Below are 20,446 nucleotides of genomic sequence, written 5' to 3'. Positions count from 1 at the left end.
TTGCTGCTCCCATCCCCTCTACCTCTCTCAAAGATAAGCACCCTCCAGCTTCTCTCAGCATAAGACTTTTACTCCAGTTAAATGCCAGATATTCACAACTGCCCCCTCAATCCCTGCCTGAGAAAAGGTTGAGGCTGAGGAAGCAATATGAAAAGGCTTGTCTGATCCATTCTCACTTTAATTTTCATGCTGTAACATCTCACTACCATCCCACCTCTTCCAGCATCCAAAAAGCCTTCAGTCACTGTTGCTCCATGTCCAGCAACAGGAAATGGAGCTTCTACACTAGCTCACCTAAGCACCAGGACACTAATCTGAAAACAGGTCTCCAGCACTCAGTGATCAGATTTTCCAGCCTTCTCCTGCCACCTCCCCTTCACCATGAACCCTGAGTTTAAATCAACTCTGAAAAATACAATGCAAAAACATGCAGACCCTGACAGATTTCTTCCAGTTTCTGCTCAAAGATGCACTAGGTCACCAAGCATTGATTTCCCTCTGATGGTACAGGGAGGACTAAAATTTGTAGAGAACTTCAGCAAATATTACATTTTTACTGCAGCAGGACTTGCCACAAGTATGTTTTATTTCTTCATAATATAGATTAGATTGGTAGATGGCAACCTATAAAATTTTTTTCCATTTACTCTTGCAATAACAAGTTATTTCCCTTCTGCAAAATTGCCTGTGCCATGTGCAAAGGAGCTGAGGAGATACAGTGGATTCAGTTTCAAAGTCAGAGCTAGCAAACCCTGTTTAAAATAATTCTTATAGTCATGTGGGAGAGTATAGAAACATATACTGAGCACCCTGGAGCTCTCCTTGATCCACACACAGGAGATCTGCATTTTTAAGCCTAGTTTTCATTGAAAATCATTGAATATCCCACGGCATGCTGTTTTTGGAATAGCTCAGGCAAGTTTACTGCAGCAGTAAGGCACAAGGGATTTAATGGCATTTTCCTTTAGCCATAAAAAAATGAGCTGTTTTATCTTTCATAAACCCCCTGGCACCAGTGTCAAAATCTCTTTGAGGGCTTGTTCTTCCAACTTTTTTCTTGTTCCACTGGGCTTTCTTGGTGCTTTTGAAAATAAACACATCCACCATTTACATAGGACAAGTTGTAAGATGACATGAAAGAGCTGCCTGGAAGTTGCCTAACGGAGTGAGACGGATGGGATACCACTGCACTGAGTTCAAAGGTTTGATTATTCAAAGAGTCAATTTGGTAATGAGCTCCAGAAATCATGATCACCATGCTAACACCACCCAGTTTTTCACCAGGAAGCACCACTTGCCAATTTTGCTCACACAACTGTGTGCTTCAAAAACCAAGTTAATTGGTAAGGAGGAAAAGAACAGGGGATCAGGATCATTTACATATAAATGATTCTCAAATCCAAGCAAAACCACGAAGAGACTGCAACCTGTGCAAAAGCACCTAAATCCTACAGCACAGAACAGAGATCAAACCTCCAGATTATCTCAGGCTACCAATAAACTGTGAATTTTTAACTTTGGGGAAAGCAGCACTGCAGCACTGCTTCAACAGAGGGATTCTTCAGATAATGTTTCACAAGACAATCTTTGCTCCAAGACAAGCACTTTTAAAAAACACCAACACTACCACAACTAGAAATGTATAAACTTAATTATTTTATTCTTACTGTTTGTTTTTACCATGAATTGCCATATCAAGACCTTAAAGGTTTTAGGTAAGACTCAGCTTTTACTCGTTATGAATCCAAGACTTTGCTGACTTTGATTCCACAAAGCACAGCACTGGAATAGGAATTTTCAGTGCTCCCAAGAAAGCAATTTATGGCTGTGGAAACATTTCTTCCCCAGAAACACCCCAAAGTGATACTTCACTTTTTTCTTCCCTGCTCTATCTAGAGAGCTGGCAGTAATAGCAGAAGACTAAGTTTTGCCATCATTGAGATTAGAGCTGCAGTCATATAAAAAACAAACCCCAAAACATTTCCAGCGTCCACAAGGGAGCAATTGCAACTCCCAGAGGAGCCTCTCTCTACTCAGGGCACATTTAACTAGCAAGAAAATAGAAATGTTTAGGTTTTTCCCTTCTCTCTTTTATTTCCCAACCTCCACACAGAGCTCAGCCTTGTGGAGGCAGATTTTGGCTTAGTGGAAGGAAAATCATGGTAGGGATTTGCTCATAGGGAAAAAATCTCACATAAATAATGGATTGTCTTTTCCCCCATTTCTCTCTGTTCCCCTTTCCTAAAGTAGTGACATGACAAGTGACCAGCACTTTTTATTTGTCACAAGGAAAATGCACCACATGTGATACAACCACGTGGTTAGATGGGCTGCTCACCTCTGCCTGGTGCTTCCAAATGACTCTGACTAGTGTTTTCCTATAACAAAAGCAGCTTTGATTGCAAGAAGGGTTATTTTCTACCTTATCTCTCATTTTTTTTTTAATTTTGGCACCTAAGTCTCCAGCCAATGACATGGTGTACTCAATAATACTTTGTAAGAGACATCATGCACTTTCTGTCCCATGAATGAAGGTAACTAGGTGCCCCTGGAGCAGAAATTGCAGAGAGGATTTCCTGGGTGAGGCTCACTGGCTTTGGCAAGGTAAGGGATGACAGAAGACATCCATCAAGCTGTCCCCCCGGGGTCACAATCCAAAGGTTCAGCCTGCTGGCTGCATGCTACGAGCCAGCACTTGCTCACGTAATCGCAAGGAGAGGCTGCACTCCAAGTTCCACGCTCCATGTCCAAGCAAACCATGATGACTTCACTTTCTGGCGAGTTCTGCATTCCTGAGCCTGACCCTCAAGGAGATGGGATGGGGTGCTGGCAGCCAGAAGGCCCTGTCTGCTCCCTGTGCTGCACCTAAAGCAGGGCTGGCCAAGTGAGGTACAACTAATCCAGCAGCTCAACAGCAGCAATGCCGGCATTCTCTTGAGCACAACCACATTCCATGCAGGATTATTTACACATGTTGCTGCTGCATGAAGGCAAATGGAGCACTGCAGGAGTTGGGAAGGCTGTGAGAAGCACAAAACCTGGAGCTCCCTTCCCTTTCCTCCCTGCCTGTAGTTTTGCCCTTTTCATATTTGGCAACCGCATCCTTTGCTTACAGCGTCTCTTTTATCATTTCTTCTTCTACTGAAAGATGGTGCAAGTTGTATTTACATAGCAAATAAGAAGGTTTAGGCATGCCTTGTGAAAGAAGCAGCACAAAACCCCACAAACCTAATACAATTGGAGGATTGTATCACAGCTGTTTTTCTCTTCCCTGTCACATAAATGCATCTCATGGGAATTAATTTTCTACAGGCATTTTCAAATGCATTTCAGAACATCTTCTGGAACTCCCTAGAAAAATAGTAATATTTGAAAGTAAATATATTCCCACTTTCTTTTGCCTTTTTTCCTTGCTTTTTTGTGTTTTTTTTCTAAGAACTCCATGTGAGGTGACAGAAAAAGATGATGAAAAGAAGCACCCACACAGACAGCACCAACTCATTAATACACTGTTGGATTGCAAAGTTACACTGAGCCTATGTTAAAGACATCACCCTACAAAACCTTCTCATGGTAAATGTCTGCTGGAAGACCAAAAGCCACATGCTGGTGCCACTCAAGAGCTGCAGGCCAGAGAATTGACAAGGTGAGATTAGCCCCTAAATTATGTACAGCTCCTTCCACGTGTTTGAGAGCAACTATGATTTATTTTTACTGCAGGCGAAGGCCAAGTCGGCCTCACATCAAACATCTGAACAGTTCTCCCCTCTGCTCACACATGCCATTATTTTGGGAAGCTGAGCCAGAATCCTGTGTGTGAACATAAGTTCACACACTGTTTTTGGGGTGGTTGGGATTGTGGAGCTTTGTTTACTGACACTGACAAAAGGCTTGCAAAACCCATTGATGGAAAGATTTCATATGCAGTGGCCCCACTGTGCTCAACGTGGCACATTGTCTTCAACAACCCAACTGCACATAGCCCTGTGCCCTGGAAAAGGCACATGAAGTATGATACACAGATCTTACTTTTCCTCCCTCTTAACTAACACAAGGTAACAAGGAAAAGCAGAGGAGGATGATCCTGCATCTGAGAGGAGGAAGATCCATTCCCTTGTGGACAGCTGACAAATGGAAAAACACTTTCTGCATTTTCTTTTTTCCTACCTCTTCTAGCAGGGGATCAGTTTTTGTGCCTGAGGCTACTGTGCCCACACATGGCTGCTCTGCTGGGCTTGGGCAGATGCTGCAATGGATATGGGCGGTAGCTGAGTTCCTGTACTAAGAGGAAACCTACAGCAGCAGCCCAAGACATGGTACAGACTCAGCTGTTTCAAGGCACTTCAAGCTGCAATCACTTAACACACTGGGACTTTCCTCTGGGTCTCAGTCTCAGCATTTAACATTAAACAGCAAAGAATGAAAGCCAAAGTGGGCGAAATCATCACAACAGGCTCAAGTTCACTCACACTGCCCCAGCTCATCCTTTTCACTGCAGCACCACTCTCAGCAAGACAGGTAATGCATTCAAAGAGCCACTGAATGCACTGACTTTCAGCAGGCAAGAAGTATGCCTACCAGAGCCCTTTTGACTCAAAAATCTTCATTTCTGACAATGATCAACAGTTCAATACACGTGCTGGACAGCTACAGAAAGGTTGTTCTTTCAAAATCGTTTTTGCTATTATTACACATTTCTAGGTTTTGCCTGAAAAAATAAGAACCCAAACAGCAGGCTGACTGCATTTTCGTGAAATATCAACTTTTATGCTTCTGTGGGACTTTTGTGGGGGTGTGCATGTGTCAGCACTTAATACTTTTTCTGTCTCCAAACAGCTCTTAATGTCAGGTCCCCAATTTAGTTGTCATGTGAATAAAAGAAGATACTTCTTTATTTTCTTCTTTTTTTCTCTCTCTGACCCATTCTTCTCCAAGAAACTACTTGATCCTGCTTAAAATATGCAACTTCAGAGACATCAGACAATATTTTAACTGTTATTTTACAGCACCTATCTAGCAACACCAGGAAATGAATGGGTACAGCACAGGAACATCACCTGTTGTCTTCACCATGGTCCTCTTCTATCAGAAGATTAGAAGGACCTCTGTCAAATCCACCTTTGTGAACCTCTTGTACCCTCTGGCAACCATCCACTGAGGTTATTAATTCCCTATTGCTTGTTCCAGACTTTGCAACTGATTCTGAATGCAGAATGTAGAAATTTAACTGGACCATCGTGCACAAGACACAAAAAATTTGAGCATTTCTTTCAACATCATGCTGTAATGCTTTTAGAAATGCAGATGAACTATGCCCACAGGAAAAGATTACAGAAGAGATGATCCAATAGACAGTAGATCAGGATTTATTACAAATGGACAAATCTAATTGTTTTTAGAGTTCAGTTCAAGGGATATTTTTAGGCACTCTAGTTCAATTCACTCTAGTTCTCAAAAATACTGTCAGATGTGGTTGAAGTTATTTTGAATTTCTGGATTTGGATGCATAAAATCTGATTTTATTTTTATTTTTATTTTTTTCAATCCACATGTGGTTTCACACAGGGGAAAAAAGAAGCATACAATCTTTTTTTTAAGGACATACCAGCTGCATATTATTAGTGAATGTATGGAGTGAACTTCTAACCTCCTAAACAATCACTGTCCCTTGGCATGATTCACATCTATCAGAGCCAGTGGTGCAGATCTTATGCACTGTCTTCCAACCTGAATCCTTCAAACTCTATTAAAGAGAAGCCTGGAAGGAATTCCCCAGCATCCCATTGTAAGAGAAATCACTTTTGATTTCAGTAACAGGTGCTGTCAGTTTTTCATTCAGACCACATTAGAGCGCAGACACGTGAGCACTACACACTTACAGCTTTAAGAGATTTACTGGAGGCTGGGATTGCCAGCTTTTGGGGTTTTTTTATCTTTAAATTAATTAAACCATGTATGCTCTATCCACGCAAGCTGAAACATACCTTTTAGTTCCCAGGCAGAACAAGCACATGTGTATTGGGTAAGAGGGAAACCTAATTTTTTTCCATCTGTATGGCAGCGGATGTAGCTTCATGTAATGTCTGTTTCCTACTTTTTGCCTGCACTTCTGCATCTTTAATCGAACAAGTTGCGTGCACTGTGCAGAGGCAGTGCCAGATGGAGCCTGTCTCTCTCCAGCAGTTCTCCACCTCTGCATTTGCAAAGAAGGGAATCGAGTGCAGGAATCATAAAGTGACTGTTCACACCCCAGCATTTTCTCATCTACCCAATCAATGTGATGAGTCCTATACAGAGCCACAGGCAGTCAGCTTATACCACTATTCAAAACATTTCTTCAGTTGCAAGCTACAAACACAACTTAATAAGAGAAAACCATCATCTTCAAATAGTCTCTGTTCAACTGTGTGTGTAATATCTCCCATCTAGATGTTAGTCAGCAAGATGGCCAATTGCATTCAGATAAATGCCTTGGACTTTCTTAAACATATCATAATCGGCCTGTGAAATGGCTGGTTAGCTGCTTTCCAATTTGTGAAATGGTTCAAATGCTGTAAATAAAAAAGAAATTGGACAGCTTTCAAAAAGGACAGATTAGACTTTTCAATTCTCAGTATTCTGTGCTTCCAAGCTACACTCCTGTGATCTCCATATTAATATTTAAAACCTGATTGTGTTATGCTGTTATCTTGAGGAAGAGGGCACAGTACAGCCGAGCCCAAGGAGACAATCCACTGGAACCAGAAGAAATCAGCTCCCTGGCCCTACAGCACACGTGTGTGCAAGGGGTGTCAGGGAGAGACGGATGAAAATTGCCTGGTCCCACTTCCTCCTGTCCAGCTTGGCAGATTAATATCGCAAAGGCTGCTTTTTGCATTACAATTTGCCTCTTTGCATCACTATCCCTTGATCCTAGATTCTCTGAGGCTTGGGATTTGAGGTGCCTCCAGCATTCATGTACTGGGCTTCCAAATCAGCCCCGATGCCAAGTGTTTTAAGTGTAAACAAACTCTGAGGGTGGATCAGCTGAAACCAAAGAGAGGAAAAGGAATAAACCATAAAATATCAAAGGTTGCTCACACCCTTCTTCCTCTAACCCATGTTAGGATTGACTTCATTAGCATGCAGATCATATTGCATTCCCAGACATGAACTGGAGACCTGGGAGCAGGTCCTGCCATCGGTACATGTACACGTTACATCTGTAGTCTAGAGCAACAGGAATTATAAACCTGACAGCAAAACTTCACCTTTTGTCTTTCACCAAACCCATCTATTTTCTCCTCTTGCTACCCACTAGCTATTTCAAACCTGTTTTAAAATCCAAAATCCTTCTCCAAAGCCACCAAAAGTGCTTCCTCTCTACAGGATATTTGCTCCACTCAGTCTCTGACTGCATTGGCTTCTATTTCACTTATTTGTTCTGTTTACTCTTGTTCCTATGAGGAAACAAGCCTGAACTGTGGAGAGAACTGACCACCGAAACCACCAGAAATACAGAAAAGGTGAGAAAGGCTGCCTTTTCTCATCCTTTGAGCATGTCCTGGTGCAACTTGGTATGGAAGTGCTGTCAAGACCCCTCCTGAAAATCAGAGGGCAGGCATGGCTTCAGCCTCTTGGTGATATCTTGGTTTGGAGCTCAGATTAGTTCAATCCTCTCCCCAAATTTATCAGTGGTTTGCTTTCTACCCCTGGAGACACAGATGGAAAGGAGGGAAAGAAGAAAGAAGCCTATGCTAAAAAAAATATTTCACGTAAACCAATCCGATGAAGCTGACAAAACTCCCTTGTAAGAATATCAATATTCAGCTCTCAGAAGTAAAGCAGTTTCCCTGAAAAAAACATAAAATGCTGCTCAGCTCCCTTTCTAAACTCTTTATTACTTATGTAGAAACGTCAATATATTGTAAAGCTCAATTCTAATAGCTGTATTCATGTTGGCTCAGGGATCTGCCTAAACAATGCTTAACTACATCACTGGCATCTAAATTTGTTTTATAGATATCTGACTTCAGCAAAGGGCTCCAACAATGATAACACCATTAATATTATGAAAAACACATTTACTTCAGCAAAGCAGATTTATAACAAATAAACAAACTGTGCAATATACAGGGTGTTTTAAGGTGAAATGAACTGGGTAGCACGTTTTTCCTAACAGACTTGAGTACTGGACACAGGCAGCTTGGTGCAACATCAAGTCCATGCTGATCTCCTAAAAAGCCTAGCATGCAAGCAGCTCTCACCCATGTCCCAGAGGCTGATTTTTCATTTGAAGGAGGCCACTGGGGTGCTGGTAGCAATGGTGAATATTCATTCATATGCTCAGCAGCTCAGATCTCCACCCTGAAGGCTCCAGGGCTGGAGGCATTGCCATGGCCAGTCATCTCAGTTGAAAAGTCACTGCAGAAACCCAAGAGGCAGGAAGGAACAGCCTCCAAAACATCAGAAAAGAAGGTTTTACCTAATAATTTTTCCTCTGAACCATTAAGGGCTACCAGTTCTCATGAAGTCAGCTTTGGCCAAGATGTAGTTTCAGACTTTTACCCGAGGGGTTGATGACAAGATAACAAAACATAATCCCAGGGTGGAAAAAATTCCAATACTGATTTGTAGCTTTACATCTGTCAGCTTTCAGATTATTCTTGTTAATGGATTGCTCAGACCAGTACATTGAAAGGTGAGCACGTTTTCTTGTGTGAAGCCAAAGAATATACCCATTGACCTTTTAAGACTCAGAATTGAGCCCACAAAAGTGAAAAGACATTAAAAACTTACGAGAAAGTGAAAAGGAGTACTGGAAAGCAAGTATTTTAGGTCAAAGTTATATGCCTGCTTCCCCAGGTTTGGCATGTGGTTTTACATGCAGTCAGGTGCTAAAGTTTACATGCCATAGGGAATTACTGGTCCAAACCAGAGGCACCAAACGCACAGAAGAATGTTCAGGTGCTGTTGTGCCTAGGGATTTTCCATATTATACTCTTGGCCTGGAAGCCTAAACTGCACCTGATCCACTTGGGCTGCCAACAAAAGCATTCCAGATCCTCACAAGCAACAACAGACTCTCAGGAAGTTGGGAACTGGTAGGGAAAAAAAAAATCAAATCGATGACACAGAAATGAAAAAAACTAATTGTATCGTTTAGAGATTTTTAAGCTGCATCATCTCCTTGTCTTTATAATATATAATCCATAAAAAGAAACACCTGATGTCACTGCAAAGCATAATTTTTGTACTCTGAACAAAACAATCATGTCTCTCCTAAGCAGAAAAAAAATAAAAAAAGATACACATATTCAACATGTGAAAAAAGAGGAGAGAGAGGAGAGACAAAGAAAATCTGACCTGGTACAATGCACATGTCTGGAAAACATAACTGTGAAATAGCTGCATTTGTTTTATAGACAAACACAGACATACAGACTTAACTAAATGTGAACGCATCTCCATAGGACAGCATGATCCAAAAGCATAAGAGAAAAACAGGAGGGAAAAAAAAATAAGTCAAGCAGTATGTATCCAATTCCGAAATACAGCAGAGATGCATATATACTTACAGATGTTTTCTTACTTTCAATCTAGGATAAAACTACTGCTACAGAGCATAGATAAAGAGCTGCTATATGCTTCCAGCTCACAGCCTAAACCTCATTTTACAGCTCTCACAGGTAACATAAAATAAATGCACCAGTCTAGAGTGATTATTAGTTTTACCTCTCTTCGGTATCAAGTATGTTCAAATGTTTTTGTTTTGTAAATTTTTTACAGCAGACCACTTAGTACACGTGTTGAGACCTGTAATGTTGTTAGCCCTGAGCCTTTCACATTCCATGCATGCATCAAGAAGTTTCATCAATTTGCAGGGAAGAAGTATATTAGTTTTTCTAGTCATTGCAGTGCTTCACAGGTACTAAAAAGCTCAAAAGCCCTAATATTTTACATTATCCAGCCAGAACTCTCATTTTATAATAATACTAACCAAAAATCTAGCTCACTTATTTCATCAAAAGCAACTCTTCTCCCATTATCTTAAATATAAATGAGAAAAAGCATGCAGCTGAAGCAGACAGAATAATTTATAATGAGAGGAGATCTGTCATGCCAGTAATACTAAAAAAAATAGAGCATAACCCTGAGCTCATTTGGAATTGAAGGAAAAAACAGACTTTCTCGTGTGGTGGTCAGGCTCAAGATGAAAAGGGAGGAAGAAGGTCACCTGTGATAGACCATCATGGTCAGCACTAAGCAAGTCAAGAAATGCTTGAATCTTCAAATAAATATTAGACACATTTTGTTGCTTTTTCTTCTTTAGAGGCTGGAGCCTAGCTGAGCGCAGATCAGAGACATGGCATTCATTGGCACGGCCTTCAGCCTGGAGATGGCTCAGCAAAACACAAATTCCAAGTGTAGGCACTGCAGTGGCAAGCAGCTCATTCACTGGGTTTAGCTGCCACAGAGATTGTTCCGAGGCAGAGAGGAATGTGGTTTTGCTTGAAGAAAAAGGGAGAGATTTGATTTAGGAATCTGAGTCAGCCAGTTTACAGACAATAAAAAGTAGCATCAAAAGCCATTCAATTTGTCCAAGAGCCCAGGTGCTCTCTGGAGGTGCAGGAGCCTACACTGGTGCAATGCCATTGCCTTCCCTGTATCAGCATCTCCATGCCTGAGCCTCGGCTGAAACCTGCGCCATCCATCAGCAAGCAGCTTCTGACTCTGTGCCCTGAAAAGCTCTGTTACAGCAAATCTCCGGGCTACAAAAGAAACTGCAAGCATCTCAACTGTTTGCTTGCCTGTCCTTGAGGAGTTTAGTTGGTGCTGGGGAAGGCTTAAGCCTTTCCATGGATAACCAGAAAATCCGGAACTACGGCACAGATGCTAAGAACAGAGTAGTGGGGAGAGGCAGGGGAAAACTCCACCTCAAGCAGGCAACCTTATTTCTTTCTCCTCCTGCAGAGGACATCATTCATCACAGTCCACAACACGCTCCTGGGAACATCTGAGATGTGCCAAGGATTACAGTAAAACAAGAGGTGGACAGGGAAGGCTTTGATCCTCCCGTGTTATTGTATGAGGAAATTATTCGCTAATGCAAAAGAATGAGCCCTTCTTTCGATCCAGGTTATTCCATGAGGAATCTCTTCCTGCAAAGCCTGAAGCCCAAACAAGGTATTGGGCTTGAGGGACCACTCTTCACATCTTCTGCGCCAAGCCCAGCATGTCCACGGTACAATTCTGAGTGCAACATGCAACTCCCTAATCCTCTTGGCAGCAGTCATTCCTACAAGGTCAGTCCCCCTGGCCTACAAGACGCCTTTCCAAATTAAGCTGCTATTTTCCCTTATTAAACATCATATTTGAGCTAAAACAGCATCACTGATTCAGTTAAACCCTCGCTGTCTGCAGCTCTTGTTCAGAGCAGAGCACACAGAAATCTCATAGAGACCGAGATGCCTGGTCACACAGACTCCAGTGAGTTTTAAGTAAGGGAGATGCAACTTTATTTTAGCAGCATGAATCATTTCAGGTCCAGGGACAGCAACAAGAATCCTGCTTCCTGGCTGAGCTTTTGTCTACAGTAAATACCAATGTGCATCCTTCACTGAAGACTCAAGAGCATCTCCAAGAGCAGCCAATAGACACTGCTACCTACCAGGGAACCCTGAGCTGACACTTACTTGCCACAGATGGCTTTTGTCCACTGGCAGCTGCTGGTTTATGTGAGGCTAGGGATGTTTAGCTCCAAGAGGAGGTACTATCCACTGCCATTGACCACTTCTGAGGGAAATGAGTAGAAATGAGGAGAACAGTCAGCTCTAGATGAAGGCAGGTTTTAAACAAGAGCAAGCAGTCACTGGATTTGAAATCTCACTAAGCAACACAGGGTATGTTTTAATAGAAAGGAAATTTTAAGTGTGTGCAAAGAAAACCAAATAAAACACATAAGGAAGGGACTGAATCTAAAAGCAGATATTAGATTTCTTTTCTCTCTTGCACGCAAAGCAAACATTGTTCAAGGATGTTTAACAATCTGTTTGGCAGCTGAGGCGTGCAGGACTCCACCAGTAACAATAAGAGAATATTATCTGTCCATTTCTGTCAAGCTGAGGCAAGCTCACATTGTGGTGTCTGCCTAAATGAAAAACAAACCCATGACAGAACTCACCCAGGCCAGCCTGAGAGTATGCTGGATGAGATGGAGCAGAGATGAAAAAAAAGGGAAAGCAGGTGCAAAGGGGACCAAGATGACTTAAAAATTCCTTCCCCCACAATTAACTGTTGGGCCTTTCTAAGTTGCTTTTTCCTTTTTGATAGTATCTAAATCTTAAAACCAGCCTGGCTGGATGAAAGCAGTACGAGTTAAGTCAGTGTTACTGAATATTTTTCCTTTGGAGACAATTTCTTTGCAGGGATCCTCCAAGTGGTGAATGCAGTGTTATATTTCCTTCATCAGCCAACAGAAACATTGCACTGGTGAGGCCAAGCCCTTGCAGGTGATAGGATCCCTGCTAGAAATTCAGGCTAACATTCAGAAACCCCAATCTCCCTCTTATCCAGATTTCTCTCCCTGTGCATCTAATAAAATCTCATTCATGAGGAACCTGAATTACAGCTCTCTGGCCACAGTACTGGTTTACCTCCACTAAAAGGGACCTTAAATCTCTATTTTTAGCTCTTTTTCTCACCCCAGGTCAGTTCCAAAACTAACCCCTGCCTGTCTCACTTGTCATTGCCTACAAACCACTTCTACATCTGTCCCCTGGGTAATGAGCTGCTCCTTCCAGTTTTATTTCTCCATTGTCTTCCATTTGCTTTCCTTTCCCAGAAAAGGAAAGTGAACACATCCTCACATGGAGCTTTCCTCAGCCTCACGCCCGCTTCTCAGCTCTCTGTTCCCTTAACTCCAAAATGAAGGATTGTCTCAAGGTAAACAATTTTGGATATCTCCTTTACTTGACATCTGACGCTACCCAGTCCAGTGGGCACGACTTGCAGTGTGGGGTGGCATCTCTCTGGCTGATGTGCTACATCCCAGTGGTAATATTTGCTGAATTACCATTTTCTCCACCTATGGAAAACCATAACCAGCAGGGAAGTATTAAAGTCTTTTGATTGCAGAGTGGAAATTCCATTCATTTCCCCACACCCAGAACTGCCAGATGAAGAACTACTTGTGTTTGTGTGGACGTGTTTGTATATAATCTTCTTCCTCCTCCACAAAACAAATTACAATTAGAGTTTGCTGAATCTGATCAAACAGCACATGAAAAAGGATGTGAGAGTAGATTTGCACTCAAAACACCTATCTCATTATAACTGGCATTCTTTTGAAGGTTTTTTTTTTTTTTTCAAATAGACAAATTGAACCAAAATTGATACCCATAAAAACATTTGTGATTTGACCTTCTACAAGTTACCTGTGCTCAATCAGAAGTGCAGGCAAAGACCTGCTTTTTCCAGTGATAAGCAAGCATACCAGAAAAAAAAAGAAGTATATTATGAGACACACAGTTCTCTAATAACCCAGCTTGAAGTCAAGGGCATCCTTCCTAGGCCAGAATACATTTTATTGAACAAAACTTTCTAATTAATTGCTGACAATATAACAGCTGTGTCAGCAAAATTTTCCACACTGCCTGTCTCTCCTTGCCACTCTGCCATGCAGCAAGATGGGAGCACAACAAAGCCCTGATTAAACCTTCCTTGTTGCAGGGCATCTTCAGTTTTCTCAGTGAAATATGTGTTCAGTCCCCACTGTCCTTGGTGGCTGAGGTTAGGCCATCTGCAGCAGGCGTGCAGCTGGCACGTGGAAATGGCATGAATGATGATAGGTAATGATTTAGCCAACATGACCCATCATTTGGGCAGGCAGTCAGAGACACAGATAATGATTAGTCTTACTGCATTCATGCACAGAAGCTTTAGGGTGCAGCAGGAGCAGCTGGATATTTATTCCAGGCCTACAGTGTTGGAGGTAGCACGAGGTGTTGGGGAAGAAAAAGGCACCACACACCTGGCAATATTGCAGCATCCTCCAAGAGCTCTCAGGTAAAGAAAGGCTCAATTTATTACCAGGCTTGTAGGCCAAGGATGGAAAGAGCTACAGAGACCTGAATATGTATTTGACCCTTGAAAAACGAGATAGCTACCCAAATACTGTCCTGAGAACACCAGTAAGCTGAGACAGAGACGTGCCAAGGGAGAGAAAGTCAAGTGTGTGCTCCCTGTGGAGTTCCTGTTCCATGGGTCAGTAAAGGAGCTTGTGAAGCAGACACAAGTTTAGTTGCTTTTGTTGTTTGCAATTAGTCCCTTTAACGTGTTACAGTCCCAACCAAATAAAGCAAATCACTTGGGCACTGAATATTTAGGAAACCACTGTCCTACTGCAAGCAAAATGGCAGGGAGGTGCAAGGGGAATGGGCTGTGCTCCGTACAGATTGAGTCCTGTGCAGCCTGTGACATTATGAGTGGGTCAGGCAGGACTTGCAGACTCCCCTTTCACTTAATTTTTGCACTTCATTATTTTCCCCATAGGAAAAAACAATGCAAACACAGTGGGTAAGACATTTAGGTCAAGACTTTTATTAACAGGATCCCAATGTTAGTCTCTGAACAAGTGACCTGATTTTTAAAAATACTAAGAAAGCAGTATCTCCCAGTGCCTTAAACAAACACTGGCCTTTTGAGTATCAGGTTATTTAGGGGTCTCAGCCTTACTTTCAAATCAAGTTTCATCTTCTCATATCACAGGCTCAGTACCGACTCAAGAGTCCTATCTAATGAAGCTGCACATGGGAGATCAGAGCTAAGACGAACCTTAAAAAATAAGGCTCCCAATTCACTCAAGCCAGCTGGGAAATCCTGACTGCACATTACCAAGCAGTGACTGATGTATTTACATCACACCTCAAATACCTGTAATTTCCAGTAAACCACAACATCCCTCTTCATACACCTACAGGAATGCTCAATTTTGCAAGGTGCTTTTCCTAATCTCTGTCTGAAGGTGTTCCTCTTCCTTGGTAGCAGAGGGAGCGCAGTGGATGGTTTAGCCCATCAAATTTTAAATAGCTCAGGATGGCTTAAATCCCTCCCACGGCTTGCTACCTCTGTATACGTCTCTTTGCATTTGCTGGACAGAATTAGAAGCAGGGATAGCCTTTATTACGGTCAGGTTAGATTAGTGCTCATGGTTAGAACAGTGTCTCAGGGCTAAGGAACATCTGCTCCAGATTTGCTTTGAAACACCCAAAGAGAGCCTGTGCTGCCCTATTTCCCCCCACTCTCTGGCAGAGAGCCCTGCACCAGCCTACGTGTACCTTCTGCCTCCCACTGTTTGAGTTCCAAACTGACTGTCTTTGGTGCTTGGGAAAAATAAAAAATCATCTCCTTTCTTATCAGCTTTTGAACAAGCTTCACTGCTGGAAAAACAATTTCTAGCCGTGTATTTCTTGAATATAGAAGATGTACTCTATAAATCTTTAAAAAATACTATGTGAAATGGAGCATTGATGGGTTTTGAATCTGAACTGAGATTGACACTCTGAAGTATTTTGCTTTGCCTTTGTACAATAAAATCTGTGTTAATTATTAGCAATAATACAACACATAACTCAGGGACATGGACTACCACATACTAAACTTGTTAACCTGGTAGTGCAGAGCACGGCAGTACACAGCCCTCAGTTCAGTACAGCTTTTATATCTACACTTACACTTAAGAGCCTAGCATGGATTTAACTCATTTCACAGCCAACACAAACTTTTAAATCCTCATTTGCTCAACTCCCCAGGAGACCAAAAAATAAAATAAAATAAAAAAAAAAATAAATAAAAAAGCCACATGAACACCAAAAAATGATGCAGGACTAACAAACAGAAGGATCCAGCATCTCTCCCAAGCAGTGCTTACCTAACAACAGAGATCTATCAAGCCCAGGCCACATTACAGAGGACAAGAGCATGTGAAATGCATTTTTCTATATGCTAGAGAACAAATGAAATAGAATATTAGGGATCAAATGCTGCAATAGCACAAGACTGGATCCTCTGTGCCCCATCAGCTCAGCCCCAACAAGGGATGAATCTGACTTAATCTTTCACACAAACACTACCAAACATTGTTTCAATTGAAAAAGGCTTAAGGTGAGATTTACTTTTTTCCACACAAGTTCCTGACACAACCACTGTCAAGACTCTTGCATGCACTAAAACATGACAGATACTAAATTATGAAGTGTGCTATATTTCTTTTCAAATGCAACTAACTAGTTTCTTTCAAAAAGACTTGCATCATTCTAAATTTTAATTCAGTTCCTGCTTGTCTAAAACAGGCATCTTGTTCCTCTGCTGTCTCACTGTGCTGTAGTTGCTGAGGTTTTCCTAATACTACACACAGACAAGTTGATATTTTTATATACTTATGAAAAATAGATCAAGCTTTCGCAAACCTTTTCAGTGTTTGTCCCCTCCTTGCATCAGGAGCACATCCTGGTGACAAAAAGCTAAGCAGAGCTGAAGGTACAATGCTACAGACAAAGAGCAATAGGAAGGAAATATGAAACAGAAATAAATTAGTCTCTTAATGAGCAAGGACCCTGTTTCCGAATAAATGTCCTCAAGAGGAAGGAAAATCTGCAATGAAAACATAGGTTTTATAAAGCATAGTTAATTTGCTAAATTGCCTCAGAACAGACTGGTGTTTTTTTTTTCATGAAGATTTCCATGGTGATACCAATGTTCCTCACATAAAGCACTCCAAAAACCAATAATATAATATCTGCTGCTTTTACACCTCACTGAGACACCTGGCAGACAGCACTTCATGACCTGTGCTTGTCTTCCAGGTGCTGGAGGTGATGATCCAACTTTTTGGCTGTTTGATGAGAAGAGATCCGTGTCCAGTTCTTGCTATTTCCAGTTTTGTGATTTTTCTTTCAGCTGCCAACAAATTTTCAAACATATGATATGCCACAGATCTTGTGGTTTGGACTTCCTCCAGCACTTCACTAACATCTGCCAAATTCCTGTTAAATCCAACACTGGTTGATGAGCACTTTCCAATGGTGTGAAACTTAATGCAAGTAACTAGTGGAAGCTTGGGAGCAATTAAATTTTAATCAGAGGTAAGTTCAGTTTTCAGCATTGTGAGTGATCTCTAGTGTCTAAATAGCTAATATCTGTAATAACCCTCTTCTCCTCTTGTGATCAGCAGCACAGAGACACAGAAAGGGAGAAAAATAACAGCTTAAGAAGTGCCCTCCTCAAGAAAGCCACTTGCCATATTAATAACCTATGCAGTCTTTCTCTCTGACACGCCATCTGTATCCCAAATTACTCAGTCATGTTTTCCAGGCAGGTCCAAGCGTCTGCCCCTCTCCTGGCTGCCCCTCCTCAGCCTCCTGCCCAAGATGGGCTCTCATGCCTGGCTCTGTTAGCAGGGCTTTTGTCTCCCTGCTCTTCAGTGTGTGTCAGGCCAAAGAAGCAGGGCTAAGATTTCCTTTGGAAATCCCAGACAGCTTCCTTTCACCCTTCTTCCAGCACGTACCAGGTCCCTGATTGTGAGCTGGCTTTTGCCTGGTGTCTTGGCCTCTCCCTCCAGCTGTGCCCGGAGCAGTGGGACACCCCCAACACTGCTCCAAATCCCTTCTCCCGGTGGGCTGTGAATTCACAGATCTCCTGCCAAAGTGTGCCTAATCCACAGCCTTCCCCATCCTTGCAAACATGCAGGACAGCAGGATGGCTTCTCATAAAATAAATCAAGCCTTTCTACTGCTCGGTAAGTGACACATGCAAGTTACAGCCCTTTTACTATGCTGCCACAGTAGGCTCAAAGCTTTCCCACTGCTCTTCCAAGTTCAAAAATCCCCTGTTGCCAACCTAGAGCTATTTCTTTATGCATTCCAGCAGGACCAACATAGCAAGCAGAGCTCAGCACCTCCCAGGCTGTTCTTAATGGAAAACATAAGGCCCAAAACAGAGGCTGGGGGCTGAGGTCTGGGGAGCATTCAGAGAAGTAGAAGGATCCCTACAAAAGCCACTCTTTGGTATGAAATCTTTGTTAGAAGGTGGCCATACCACGAGAGACAAGCTTTAGGGAAGCACAAAACACAGCAGTGGGCTCCCTGGCCTCAGAAGGCTCCCATAGAAAGCAGAAGAGATAACAGAAGCTGGTGAATTTTTTTTATTTCTTTGTAAGGGAAAATATCCTAAACACCCTCAGCATGTGCAGCCTGGGGAAGTTAGATGAACAGCTGCCTGGAACTGAGCACTAATTCATCCATTTTGCTCTCTGTTAATGAATACAGACAATGGAAAATCAGTAGATGCAAAAACCCCACAATTTTTATGGATTTACAGACTGATTTTCTGTACCTCATCTAGTCATTTTTATGCCTGTGCAAAGTGATGGCACAGTTGGTGTAAAGTACTACCAAATTATCATAGGGATATTTTTACCCTCGGTTTCCACTGGTATGGCAAATGGCTACAGGTGTCAAAAGCAAAAGAAAATGTGTCTTTTAGCAGAGAAAAAGGATTATTCAGAAGAACAAAAAATGAAATGGATTTGCTATTCCCCACTGCTGTCCCCAGATAACATGTGTGGATATGTACTGCTTTGTCTACAGAAAACTGTATTTACCCCTCCACCTCTGCCTCAAATTTTTCACATTTAAAGTGGTGTGTGACCACCAGGACCTATTTAGAGAAAGGCAGGAGGAGCATCAGTCCCAGCTGCAATCCTGTGTTGGAACAGCCTCTTTCACCTGGTAGGAACATGCACCCTGCTGTGCAATTCTCTTCCTACATTACAGCCTGCAGCTCAAATCCAGCTGGATTAGTGACGAACTGCACTGGGCTCAAGGGGGGATTGAGCACAGAGTGAACAAACCATGTTCTGACTTGCACAGCCTCTCCTGGATTCCAGTTATAAATTTTTTAACCAAAAATACACTGTGTAGTGTAAGAGAAACATCTTCATAAAGTCTGTGTGCAGCTATGAGACAATCTTCTTTTTTCAGTTCACGGCCAATTTTGAGGCCACGGTTATTATGACAAGACAAATATTCCCACGTGCAAATGCAAAATCCCTTTGAAGCCAAATATATACACCAAATCCCAAGTACTGCTAGGAAGAGGAAAGGGGAAATGTCATTTCCCACCAAGCCAGCGAGGATAATGCAGCCCAGCACAAAGCCATTACAGTATGCACTGTTGAATAAACGATCCCTCTTCAAAAAATATACACAGAAACTCCTTGCACTGGTTTGCAGACTTTTAAAGCAAGAAGGCACCGGGAATCATCTGCTCTGACCTCTGTGGGAACCAACTGGTACTGTTTCAGCCCCTGTGCCAAAAGCTCAGGCTCTGGGGCTTGCATCACTGTCAGATTGGTCCAACTGCTGAATCTGCCTGCTGAGAAAGCAGTGACTCTCAGCCAGAATTTGGCTTGCCACCCTTTATCTTCGATACGGACACTCAGTGCACTGAGTTACTACCCACCTACGCCAGCTGAACCTCAGCATTATTAAGCAGAGCCCAACAGACTCACTATCGATCTTATTCGGTGACATTTCTGCACACACACACACAAAATCCATAGACAAACAAGCAGCCCCACAGAAACTGTAGGTCAAGAATAAACAGACAAAATCTACCCTTTAAAAAGATGAGAAAATCCCACCACTCTTCCAGGTGAAATTAGCTATGTCTATATTCGATATCTAGAATGCAGTGAATACCACTGTCTCCAAAAACCATGGCAACCTGAAAATGTGAGCATTTTTTTTTTTCCTTCTTTTTTTTTTTTAATTTAAATACTTCTTCACACTGCAGAAATTCCTGTGTTGTTTTTTTAAGATAACAGTGTGGTGCCTCGGAGGCTCCAACCTGGAACGTGGCTGTTGGATGAGCCATTAATAATTTCAGGGCTTTGGGAGATTTTGCACCATGTTTCTTTGGTTTTTTTTTTCACTCAACTGCACTTCATCAGAGACTGCAGCTATTCCTCACTCACAGCCAGTATATCCATCTGTGTGCATTCACCTTTGGAAGTTTTTTCTATTTTTTTTTATTTCTACTTTTCTGAGAAATAGTCACATCCAGCACTATGAGGTGTTTGGAAAGCTCTGGTTTATTTTTTTTTCCCCCTAGTGCTATATAACTTTCTTTTCCCAATATTTTTTTTTTTTACCTTTGTCCACTTAAAGGTGAAATACCATCAAACAAAAGCCAAACAACAACCTGCATTAGGGCAAGAACTAGGAGAGAGTAGCAATTTACAGCTCTCTGCCTGAAGCAAGGGTAGAGATTACTACCATTTAAACCCACTTCCACCTTGCAATTTCCACCATTTCCTGCTACTTTGGATCCTGGTGTATTAGAAACCAAGACACCAGAGCCGAGGTATGATTTGAAGAGAAGCCCATCTCGTTCTGCTTGGGAATTA

At 42.1% G+C, this 20,446-nt stretch overlaps 1 protein-coding gene across 2 annotated transcripts in view; it reads right to left on the bottom strand.

Moving 5' to 3' along the window:
• ADGRL3 (adhesion G protein-coupled receptor L3) overlaps positions 1–20,446 on the bottom strand; it is a 481,237-nt gene that overhangs the window by 95,790 nt on the left and 365,001 nt on the right. The gene's annotated exons all lie outside the window — the stretch shown is intronic.

The sequence above is a fragment of the Poecile atricapillus genome, chromosome 4 (assembly GCF_030490865.1).
Source record: "Poecile atricapillus isolate bPoeAtr1 chromosome 4, bPoeAtr1.hap1, whole genome shotgun sequence".
Taxonomy (NCBI): Eukaryota; Metazoa; Chordata; class Aves; order Passeriformes; family Paridae; genus Poecile; species Poecile atricapillus.
The sequence above is the reverse complement of the archived record's forward strand: the minus strand, read 5'-3'. Positions and strand labels throughout refer to the sequence as shown.